General features: G+C 57.3%; 1 pseudogene; it reads right to left on the reverse strand.

Moving 5' to 3' along the window:
• Nucleotides 1-715: 715 nt before the first annotated feature.
• On the reverse strand, nucleotides 716-1,457 carry LOC129654167 (glutathione S-transferase Mu 1-like; annotated as a pseudogene).
• Nucleotides 1,458-11,545: the final 10,088 nt, after the last annotated feature.

Raw genomic sequence — 11,545 nt, forward strand, 5'->3', positions numbered from 1 at the left:
TCTGGGGTTCAGAGCCCACGTGGCCAAAGTCCCCCCTCACTGTGCATTGATGATGTATGGCTTTAGACCAGCAGTTCCATCTCTCTTGAATCCTGGGATCTAGTATGCTGATCGCTTTGTATCTATGTCTAAAGACAGGCATCCGAGAATCTTTGTCCAGGGCTCTGGAGCCTGGCGGTGCCTGGCAGTGACTCTGGGAAACTCCATAGGAAGAAGACCCTGGTCTGGGATCAGTGGACCCTCCGCTGCCAGGACAGCCTGAGCGTCTAGAGGACGTTGCCTTCTCTGCTTTCAGAACCTTGGAGCACCAAGCGAAGTGGTGGGGCCAGCTGGGTTTGTGGGAGGAAAGGAGTGAGCCATGAGAAGCGCCTGCTACGTTCAGATTCTAGCACACGTACTAGAGTCTTTTAGTTGTTGTTGGTATGATTAAGTCTTTACTGGGGACCAGATAGGGCACGCAGGAACCACACAGGAAAGCAGGGCCCCCACACCAGCCAAGTCAGGTCTTCAGGGCAGAGCTCTTTGGGACGGGGGTCTGGTGGACTCCTCAGGGCAGAAGCAACCACGGAAAGGAAGGACGGTCTGGTTGAGCTTTAGTGCAGGAGGAAGAACATGGGGGTGGGGGAGGAAATTTGTTGAAGAAAAACGGGAGCTGAGGCTTTAAAGGAAGGATGGGAAGGGAGTTGGGAGGGAGACAAGGGGGCTGTGAAGGCATCTAGAGTGGCCAGAAGGAGAAAGGAAAGGACAGGTGGTTCTGGGGGCAGGGAGGTCCAGCTGCTCTTGAGGGCACCGGCTTCTCACTCCATCTGGTTAGGAGGCCCCACCTGCTGCCCCACAGGGCAGTCTCCAGAAACAGAGGGCCTGGGCAGAAGCGACTGGGCTTCAGGGGCAGAGATCCTCAGGCCCTCAACATGGGAAAGGCAGTCTTCCAGGTTTGGGATTCATCCAGGCACTTGGGCTCAAACATGGCGGTGCCCATCAAGGATGTCATAATCCAGGGAGTCCAGCTAGGTGAGCTTGGCCCCTGCAAGCCAAGGCCTCTTCCCCAGAAAGTCTGAGAAGAACCTCACCTCCTCAGGGATCTCCTTCAAGTAACCGGGCTCCAGTTTCTCAAAGTCGGATCTGTAGCAGACCCTGACGGCGGCGTACACACAGACGTCCATAACCTGGTTCTCCAACACATGCCTGGTACCTTCTCCCCCTCTGTCTCCCCTCATGTTGTCCCTGCAAAGGATGGCATTGCTCTGGCCAAGCTTGTGAACCCATCGATTAAGTAGGGTGGATTGGGGAAGTCCAGACCCAGTGTGGACTTCGGGCTCAGCCGCTGGCTTCCGTCACTGTGGGAGACCCTGCATCCTTTCCTCGTTCTCCTCTTGGTCTGAGTGTGTGAACTCCAGGAGCAGGTGGATGGCGGGAGCCAGCCCACAGGCACCCCAGGAACCCAGGACCACGGCCATCGTGCTGGCTTCTGCGCTAGGAGCTGGGCTGGAGCTTCATTGTTGAATCTTCACTCTAAGTCTTTAAGGTCGGCAGGGTCGCCTATACCGTGGAGTGACGCTCAGAGCTCATGCTGCTGCTGCTGCTAAGTCGCTTCAGTCGTGTCCGACTCTATGCGACCCCATAGACGGCAGCCCACCGGCTCCGCCATCCCTGGGATTCTCAAGGCAAGAACACTGGAGTAGGTTTCCATTTCCTTCTCCAATGCGTGAAAGTGAAGTCGCTCAGTCGTGTCCAACTCTTCGCTACCCCATGGACTGCAGCCTACCAGGCTCCTCCGTCCATGGGATTTTCCAGGCAAGCGTACTGGAGTGGGGTGCCATTGCCTTCTCTGCTCAGAACTCATGGAGGTTGGCAATTTGATGCAGAGCAGCAGGTCTTCAGCCCAGATTCAACTGGCTCCAAATCTGTCGGTTTCTGACCTCCCTCAGGCACTGGCTGTTCCTCGGGCCTGTGGATGCCAGGGAACCCTAATTGAGCCTCTTGGCTGGGGGCCCACATGCCTCCTTCCTCCTCAGGCCCCTCCACTGCACAGCAGAAGGGCATCCTGCATCCTCCAGCTGCTTTCCTTTCTCTTCCTGTTCTTCTTACCCTCCAGCTCCATCCAGGCAGACCAGGAGTCACAGCCAACCAGCAGAAGCCAGAGCAAGGCTCGTTGGCTCTGTCCCTTCCTCCAACCCCAGCAGGCGGGCAGCCTGGGGTCCTCACCAGGCCTGAGCACAAAGGAGGGTCATCAGGGAAGCCTGGGGACAGGGTGACCCAAAGCTGCAGCCCGTGCCTCCCCAAATTTCCCCCATTTTTCTGCCTCCTGGGGAAGCCGTCATGTCTGCAGGCCGCGCCAGGCTCATGGGGTGCCCTCAGTTTCCCCTCTCTCTATGGTGGACACCCTCCAAATGACAAAAGCAGACCAAGCTCAGCCATCTCTGGCGCCGTGACTCCTTTTGGAATCATTTCTTAGGGGCAGTTTGCAGTCCTGGGAAGCTCAAGATTGGGGGTCAGAAGACCTCTGTGCTCTGCCCACTTCTGCCACCAACAGGCTGGGTGATCTTGAGCGTCTGGGCCTCGGCTTCCCCTCCTGTAGCCACTGGACTATCTGGCCCTTCCTAACCTTCTGCGCTGTCCTGTGAGCTCTGCAGTTCCTCCCCACGTTCCAGCCTGGCGATACCTCCACCTCCAGCAGCCAGGGGCCTCTGTCCTACCCAGACCTGCCAACATACAGAACATGCGAGACAGTCATTTTGTTGGTGCTGTGGTTTCTTTCGAGCGGAAGTCGAATTTAAACCATGCCTCAATCAGCACAAAAGCCAGGAGCTGGGCCCTTCCACACAATGGGTTATAAAAACAGCTTGACTCTCCCCGCCTTTATTTCCCTCTCTTTGTTCCTGCTCTTTCCCAATCACCCCATCAAGTGCGTGTATGAGTGCTCAGTCACTTCAATCATGTCTAACTCTCTGTGACCCTATGAACTGTAGCCCACTGGGCTCCTCTGTCCATGGGATTCTCCAGGAAAGAGTACTGGAGTGGGTTGCCGTGCCCTCCTCCTAGGGGATCTTCCCAACCAGGGATCAAACCCATATCTCCTGCATTGCAGGCAGATTCTTTACTGCTGAACTACCAGGGAAGACCACCCAGTCAAGTAACCCCTGCTAAGTGGATGTGTCTGCAAGGCTCGGTGAAGCCATGGAACCCAAGACAACGTGCTGTCCTGAGGACTTGCGGTTTCACATGAACATGGCACAGAACTCGGAAGGACCAAGGGTTTCTCGGTGCCTCTGCTGCATCCCTTACCCATGTTAATTTTATAGCCAGATCATGTTTTCCATACCTGCCTCCTGCCGTCTCATCAAGGCAGGAAATCAGGCCGCTCTCCTGCCGGGGCCTCACCTTCGAACTTGAGTGGGTTGACCTAGTTCCCACATCTCTGGCACCAAGGGCAAAGGGTTTGAAGACCGTGACATGCTGGCCATGCCTGTCCAGGCAGACAACAGGATGCAGATGGAGGTGGTGGAGGCAGTGAGGTTGCCAGCCTCTCCCGAGGCCCCACGGCACCCGTGGGGCCTCTCTGAGACCTCTCCGAGGCCAGGGGCTGCCTGCTGCCAATCTCCCCGGCAAACCTGATGCCTCGATGCTCCATATCCGCTTCTCTGGAACTCTGTACACGTACCTAGCGCTTGCACTCCTGCTTCTGCATTTAATCTTCTCAACAAAGCCATAGCGCAGGATTTTACTGCTCCTTCCTCACAGACAAGGACCTGAGCTCAGAGGGGCGTATGAGTGTCCCAGACCACTCAACTGGACTCAGCTCTCACGGCACCAGCTGCTGCCTCGGAAACTGCCCTGGGGAGTTGGAGGGGCCCCAGCTCATGGTTCTCCTAAAACTGACATCACCTGTAGCCCCAGGACAGGGGGCCCAGAGCTCCCGAGCCTCAGCTCTGACTCTACCTCCCAAAGCAGCTGGGGGTCAGCATGGAAGGGTTGCTGATGAAAGGAGCCAGGGGCACAGGTGACCCCCCTACCTGATGGAGTCTCTTTGGTGGCATACAGTGTGGGTTTTGAACGGTTTGTTAGACTTGTTCTTCTTTTCAGGACAGAAGTGAAAGAAACGATAAGGGAAGTTAGGACACTGGCCTAGCAGTCACTCTGAAAACTGAAGAATCACATGCTTGTGGAGGAAAAGTTAGAGGTAGGCTTCGGGTGTAACCACCGTCTTTGGCTAATTGAGACTGGGGGAGGATCTGGAGGGGGCAGGTTTCGGGAGCCGTCCCCAGAGAAGAGCAGTTCTGTCTGCCCAAGGCCCCACCACGAGCCTCGAGGTGAGTCCACGTGACTGGGTGCATGTCATGTGGGGGTTGAGTGGACAGGCCCCAGGGGTTCAAAAACGAAGGGTACACGGGGTTCAGCCTGGGAGTTTAGACCGGAGTCAGGAACTCTGGGGAAGGGATGTGATGTACCAGTCCCTGGGCTGTCCAGCCACTTTGAGGCTACACTGCTGATACTTGCTGAGAGACAGATGCTGGGGAGCTGATGTGGAGGCAGTCAGGGGGCAAAGAGAGGTGAGGAATAGGGAAGATGGAAGAGAAAGGGAGCAGAGGTTAGTGGCAGACCCCAGGGATGCGGGGAAAGACGGGCAGGGGCAGAAGAATCAAGCAGAAAAGGAGTCACAAGGCCAGATGATAAAAAAAGGCAGAGAAAGGAGCCAGGAACAACGGGGCTGGGGAACCGCGAACCCGTTCCCACCTCCTGTGCAGTGGCCTGGCTGGGTCTGCCTCCCCCTCCTCCTCCTGCTCAGCCTCCCACCCTCCCCAGGAGGGTGGGGCGTGGCTCCGTGTCACACCCCCTCCTCCCGTAACCACCACTCCGCCACGTCTGTCTGGATCTTTCTGTTCACCAGCCACGGCCAAGGGCTGGAACCTGAGCCCATCTGATGCCAGCTATTTGTCCAGGACTGCTGGTGCCAGAAACTTCCTTCGTTTCTGAAGCTCCTACAAGAGCTGGAAGGGGTAACAGGGCACGTGTGAACGGGCTGTAGATCACAAAGGTTCAGACGCTCAGAGCATACATTTCCAGGACTAAAATCTTCAAATCCCTCCAGGGCAGGGGGCTGCCCCCGAGGCAAGGGGCTGTGTGTCTCTGGACCTCATTGTCCTGCTGGTCCCAGGTCGGAAGAGGAGGCACTGAGGGAGTAAGTGCGTCTATGTGGAAAAGCGTACGGCTTCACCAACACTGGCCAGGTGGCTGATCCCGGCCCGTGTCCAGAGATAGGGACGCAGATTCACAGGGTGAGAAGCTTTATTCTTTATTCCTGAAGCGGATCTAGGCTTCTAGCACCGAGAATGATCCAGGTGGATTTTCAAGGAGCCGCTGAATATGTATGAGAGACAGAATCTGAACACAAGAAACAGCAGAGGCGCAAGAGGAAGCTGGATGGATGAAGGCCGAGGGGACGAAGGCCTGGGACTGTGGCATGGACGGACCTGGCCGGACAGAGATGGGAAGCGAGGCAGGAGAAAGGAGGCTCAGGAGGAAGGAAGAAGATTAGAGGCCAAGGGAGTGGGCCAGAAGCCGGCGGAGCGGGCAGATGGAGCGGCACGCGGCGAGGCCTGGCCGCCAAGCCCTGCGGCTTCCGAGGGAAGCAGTCGCTTCCAGGGAGCATGTGGAAGATCCTTGTTGACTCGGGCCCAGCGCGGCCTCCACCAGCAGGAGCAGCCCCAGTCCCCGCCCTGATCTTCCTTTCCATCCTCCTCCAGGCTCCACCAGCCCCTCATGTGTGAGTCCTGGGGAAGCGGGAAGCCACTGCATCTTACCCGGGAGATGCTGTGTGTGCTGGGGTGTGGAAGCAGGTGGGAGGTGGGGGGAGGGGGCAGTGATTGGGCCATTGGCTAGAGTGGGACGGATCTGGTGGTTGAGGGGAGGCCAACCCTAACCCACCTACCTCGTGCCCACTGGAAGCATCCTGCAGCTTCTCCCTGGCCTCTTGCCCAGACCACCAGATTGCCACAGTCCCCCTCCACAGGGAGAACCAGGGTGCACTCCAGGTTCTTGGTCAAAAGAATCCTGGGGCCTCCCTGACCTCATTCTCTCTACTGCTACTCACAGGTCACTCTCTTACAGCTGCTGCAGGCAGAGGGCAGTGTCTCCATGGCCCTACCCCAACAAAGCCCCCTGATGGGAAGGAAGCTCAGAAGGACCCAGTGAAGCAGGATTCCCCCCAGCCCCAGACCCTGCCCCACCAAGTCCCAGGCCCCTCACATGCTACCCTCTATCACCCATTTCAACCTCCCTCCCCAAGGGTGGCCAGAACACTGCAGGGACTCCGACGCCGCTCACTGCCCCTAGATCCAAGGTCAAGGGCTCCGGTGGTGGCCCAGACTGGATGAGAGCCAGGCCCCAGGAGAGAAGTGGTGGAGGAGGACTGCGGGGCAGGAATGCAGTGTCGCATGGAGGCGCCCGTGAGAAAGACAGGTACCAGGGAGCCAGATGGGCCAGGCGGGAACAGAAGTTAAGTGGGAAGAGACGGATAAACAGCAGACACGCAGCAGCCAGCCAAGCATATGCTCCACAAGCAGGCACCACCAGCACCCAGTTGGTGGGGGAGAAGGGGGCGGAGAGAGTGGCATGGACCCGCGGCAAGGGGATGGTAGGTTTGCTGCGGCTGACTGCTGCCCGGCTCGAACCAGGGGTTGACTCCCCCTCAGAACTATTGAGCAGCCCGTGGGGGCCAGGTCAGGGAGAAGCGCCTGACCACCTGCCCCAGGCATGGTCTCTGGTGGAAGACCCGAGCCCCAGACTTGGACATCTGAAAAGCAAGTTGCCAGCTCTAGGACCCCAGAGCAGAAATCCCGGGGCTGAGGGGAGATTCAGATGAGTAGCGGAGAAGCAGGCCTGGCCACCCCAGGAAGTCCTGGAGCCCTGTGGAGCCAGCTTCCACAAGCCCAGCCCATCCAGGTCAGAGCCCTCAGCCTGGTGATGTCATCCCTTTAAGCCCTGGGAAGGGAGGGGCGGAGCCAGGCTGGAGCTCTGCGACTTGACAGGCTCCACCCCGAGACCAGCTCAGCTTTGGGCCCTGTCTGCCCAGCTCCAGCCAGGCCTCCAGGCCAGCCTCCCTGCAGAAAAAGGCAGGCAGGAGGGTCCCACTCACCCACCCCAGCAGAAGGCTTACCTGGGGCCCTTGTCCATTACATCTGCATCCACCTAGGAGAGCCTGTTTCCTGGCACCCCAGCCTCAGCCTGCCTCTCCCCACAGCAAGTCCAGAAATGTTCGTCTGCTCTGCAAAGTACCAGGTGTCCCAGTGGAATTTCTTCTCTAAATAGTGCTGCGGGAGGCCAGCAGCAAGCCAGGCACTACCCTGGGATTGCAGTGCCGAGCTAAAGGAATAAAGACTCTGAGCTGAATCTGGGACTGTTCTGAGCCCTAGGGCCAGACAGCACCCCCACAGGGTGGCCCCGTCACTGCTCACGCGCTCCTGGGGACAAAAACCTGCTCAAGGCCAGTTGCTGGCCTTCTCTCAAAGCTGACATCAGCCCCAGCACCCTGCCCACCTCCTCTCACTACCCCTGCCTGTACCAGCCACCATGGCACAGGGCCCCGAGGCAGGCTGGGCAGAATCTGGCCTTCCCACACCAGGCTCAGAGGTCGAGGTGCTGTCGGGGGCTGCCTTGGGGCCACGGAGCTGGAGTGGCACAGAGGCAACAGCAGCCCAGCCCAGTGGGCAGGACTCCTCACACCACAGGGCCTCTTGTTCTGGACTCAGCTGCTTGGCATGGCCCCAGGACCCAGGGGCTGAGAGGAGCTCTCCCAGGCACAAGCCCTCAGTAGCCTCAGAGCCAGGACCACAGCAACCCACGTGCCAGGACAGATGCTGGGCTCCATGCCAGGCCCTCCTGGCCCTTCTAAGCCCTTGGCTCCAAAGCCAGGACCTGTCTGTGGCAGACAAGAGTGAAGACGAGAGTGAAACCAGCAGGAAGGAAGGATGACTAGAAATGAAATTTCTGCTTTGTTCACTGAGCCCAGGACCAGGGGCCCTGGGCAAGACCAGCTCTGGGACACACTCACGTTGGGAACATGCTTGGCCGGATCTCGGAATGGACTTCACTTGTGGGACCACCCATGGGTCACGCGTGTCACACTTGCCAGGCTGCTTCCTCGCATATCAGGTTTGGTTCCTGTAACATTGCCATGATTGATGGAGATAAAGCAATGTTTTAATCCACTTTATGGATGAGGAAAGTGAGACTGGATTTAAGAGTCTGTTTATTGATGGCCTCACAAGGCACATGAGGTTGCCCAGAGATAAATGAGCAATGGAACTTATTATGAGCTGGGCTGAGCAGAGAGCCCAGGCTCCCAGCCTCCTTCCCCATATTCACTGCTTCTCGTCCTCAGCTCCACGGGAAGAGACTCAGCAGGAAGATGCTAGGGAAGACCTGTGACCCAGGGATGCTGCTTGAGGAAACAGGGGTCAGTAGTGGGTGGATTGTTACCCTACCCGGGGCTTGGGACAGAGGGGACTGGGGGTGGGGATGGTGTGAGCACACATGTCATGGCATGTTTTCAAGGTGAGCTGGGAACGGTAAGCATGAGAGCTGGAGGTCACTGTGCAGCGTGCACCTCATCCTCTACCTGCAGCAAACTCGAGTCTGGAAGATGCACGTCACGAGGAGGGAGGGACTTCTCCCTGCGTGATGTGAACAGGGCCAGTATTTGGTGAGGAGGAAGTTGTGCAGATGGTTCACATAAGTGTCCTCTGTTAACGCCTATGCATTGGTGTGCACACATGTACCTGTGTGTGAGTGCCGGGGAGCAAGTGTGTAAAGGAATGTAGCTCACCTGGGCCAGGGCACTTCCTGGGCTGCCACTAAGATGCTGAGTCAGGCACCTCTGTTCTCGAATCCCATGGACCTCAGGGGGTTTTCCTCCCAGGATGAAAAGCTGAAAAGGTGAGTGAATCTGAGCCCTGAGCAGCACCCCCACTCATCCCCCACCTCTGCAGAAGACCTGAGCAGAGGACCTCAGGTTGGTCAGAGCTGATGACATTTAAATTCCAGCCAGGAGTGCTGAGGAGGCCAGGGAAGAGGAAGGAAAAGGTGGTGTGGATTCGGAAGGAGAGACTGGAGTTTGCAGATCTTGTCACTCAGCACCTGGATCCCCTGAGCTCCATTGGGCCAGGAATTCAAAGGTCAGGGTGGTGCCAGGACCTGCCTGTGCCTGGGGCAGCCCAGAGCTGCACCCCCTCAGGGCCTTGGAGCAGTTGGACTGCCCTGCCCTCCTGACTTCCCCAGCAGGTGCCCCAGGCTGAAGGCTAGAACCTCCTCCCTGCAGGGGGCTGGCTGCCCAGGAGGCTGCCCCATTACCACGGAGAAGACCACTCCTCCTCCATCAGTTGGGGATGCATGGATCAGCCCCAGGGAACTGTCAGACCAGGTGGCCTCAGCCTCAGGCCCAGAGCAGAGGGGACTGGCGATAAATCCTAATACCAGCAGCAGAGCAGGGGCAGAAGAGTGACTCATGCAGGAGGTGGGGGCGGGGTGGGGGGTGGCCAGCCTGCGGGGCCTGAGGGGGTCGGGGTGGCTGAGAGCACAGTTCCCACCAGCCGCCCAAGTCTCCTCCCCAGGGCTTAGGTTCTGGCCCAGGTCCCAGCCCCCCACCTGAGGGCCCTTGCTCCCCATTCCCTCTGTGAAGGATGGACCTCTAGGGGTCACAACAGATATTCTAGACATATCCAAGCTGGAAGGACCCTCAGCTCCATTTCAGAGCCCAGCCCCCTCATTCCACAAATGAGAAACCTGAGACCCCAAAGAAAGTGGGGCTTGGCCAAGGTCATAGAATTCATTAGGCCACCACCAAGATCTATAAGGTGTTAGAAGTTCTTACAAATGGGTTTTCTTTGTTATTAATGTATTTATTTTTGGCTGTGCTGGGTCTCTGATGCTGCATGTGGGCTTTCTCTAGTTGTGACAAGCAGGAGCTACTCTCTTGTTGCGGTGCATGGGCTTCTCACTGCGGTGGCTTCTCTTGCTGCGGACAGGTTCTAGGGCATGCGGGCTTCAGTAGCTGTGGCACAGAGGCTTGGTTGCCCCGCAGCATGTGGGAGCTTCCCAGACCAGGAATTGAACCTGTGCCCCCTGCATTGGCAAGCAGATTCTTAACTACTAACTATAGAACTTAGAAACTGGTAGAACTTAGAAATGTTTCTGAAGGCTAGACAGTCTGGGCCCTAATCTGCACTGTGATTAAAATTCAACCGCATGCCTCTCGCTGGGAAACGCTGCGGTGGGGCCATCAGCGCCCGCCACGCAGCTGCCTCCCGCTCTTCAAACGGGGCCCTGTGAGCACAAGGTCCTTGCGTCAGCTTCCTGGGCTTTGTGAGCCCTTCAGATCGTAGGCAGACATCTGAGTGTCTGTGCTCTGGACATTTTTCTGGAGAGAGGCTCACAGCTTTAATCGATTTACAAAGAGCTGCAGGACGTGAAAGGTTGAGAGTCGTTGGCTAAAAGCATCAGGAATCCGGACTCCAGAGAAATCAGATCTTCGCAACCAGTTGCTAAGCGTCTTTGCAGCATTTACAGACAGAGAGGGGTTGGGCTCCTGTTCCCTGGGTTTATGCGTGTATTTTTTTTTCAGTGTGAAAGAACTTCAAAGCTGCAGGATCTAAGTTCCTCCAGGGTAAGTTTCTGGCCCTCTTGTTCACTCTGGAAGGGATGCTCAGAGCCTGGGTGGGTGCCTGAGTAGATGAAATGTGATTAATGTCTTGATCTGCCCACCACTACCTGAACTGCAACCATGACAAGAATCACAGTCATACGGAGGCTGTGACTCAGGAATTGCAAGAATTATTTTATGATTCAGTGCTGATTTTTCAGGACCCTTTTTGTCTCCTGTGAAGTACCGATCACCTTGGGGAGATCAAGGCAAATGCAGACCTCCTGACACATTTTGTGAAGCATACCTCTACTGCCCAAGATCTTTGGCGGGGCGGGGGGTGGGGGTGGGGGGCTTGCTCCTGCAGACAGGAGGGGAGAGCTTCCTGCAGCAGGGCAGCTATGCCCAGAGTATCTCGGAGCCCAGACCTCAGGCATCTAAGTGCTAAGCTGTAGAGAGAAGACTTCCGAGTGCGGCGAGGACCAGCACGCCCTGCCCAGCCTCAGAACACTGGCTGCAGCCCCCAGCCTCTCTACCTTCCCTGTCCCACTTTGCAGCCTCTGCAGCTCAGCCGCTAAGCCCCCTGGGGATTAAGACACTGGGGGAGGGGGCCAGAGAGCAGTTCATGGTAGGGGGTGAGGCATGAGCTGCATTCCAAGGAGGGAAGACAGAGCTGGGGTCCCAGGCCCCCTGTAACCACCTTCCTCAGGCTTGCCTGGGGTCTGGACCCTCCATTGGAGAGCCAAGCTCTGCGCCCTGGCTGCACAGCTGCTGTTTCTCTCTGGGGCTAAAAATAGCTTCCTGTCTGGCGGTGTCCAGCTCAGGCTGGGCCAGAGCTGTGAAGGGGACGTACAGGCAGGAGGGGACAGAAGTGGGCAAGAATCATCCTGCGCAAAGCGGTACAACCCA

The sequence above is a fragment of the Bubalus kerabau genome, chromosome 5 (genome assembly GCF_029407905.1).
Source record: "Bubalus kerabau isolate K-KA32 ecotype Philippines breed swamp buffalo chromosome 5, PCC_UOA_SB_1v2, whole genome shotgun sequence".
Taxonomy (NCBI): Eukaryota; Metazoa; Chordata; class Mammalia; order Artiodactyla; family Bovidae; genus Bubalus; species Bubalus kerabau.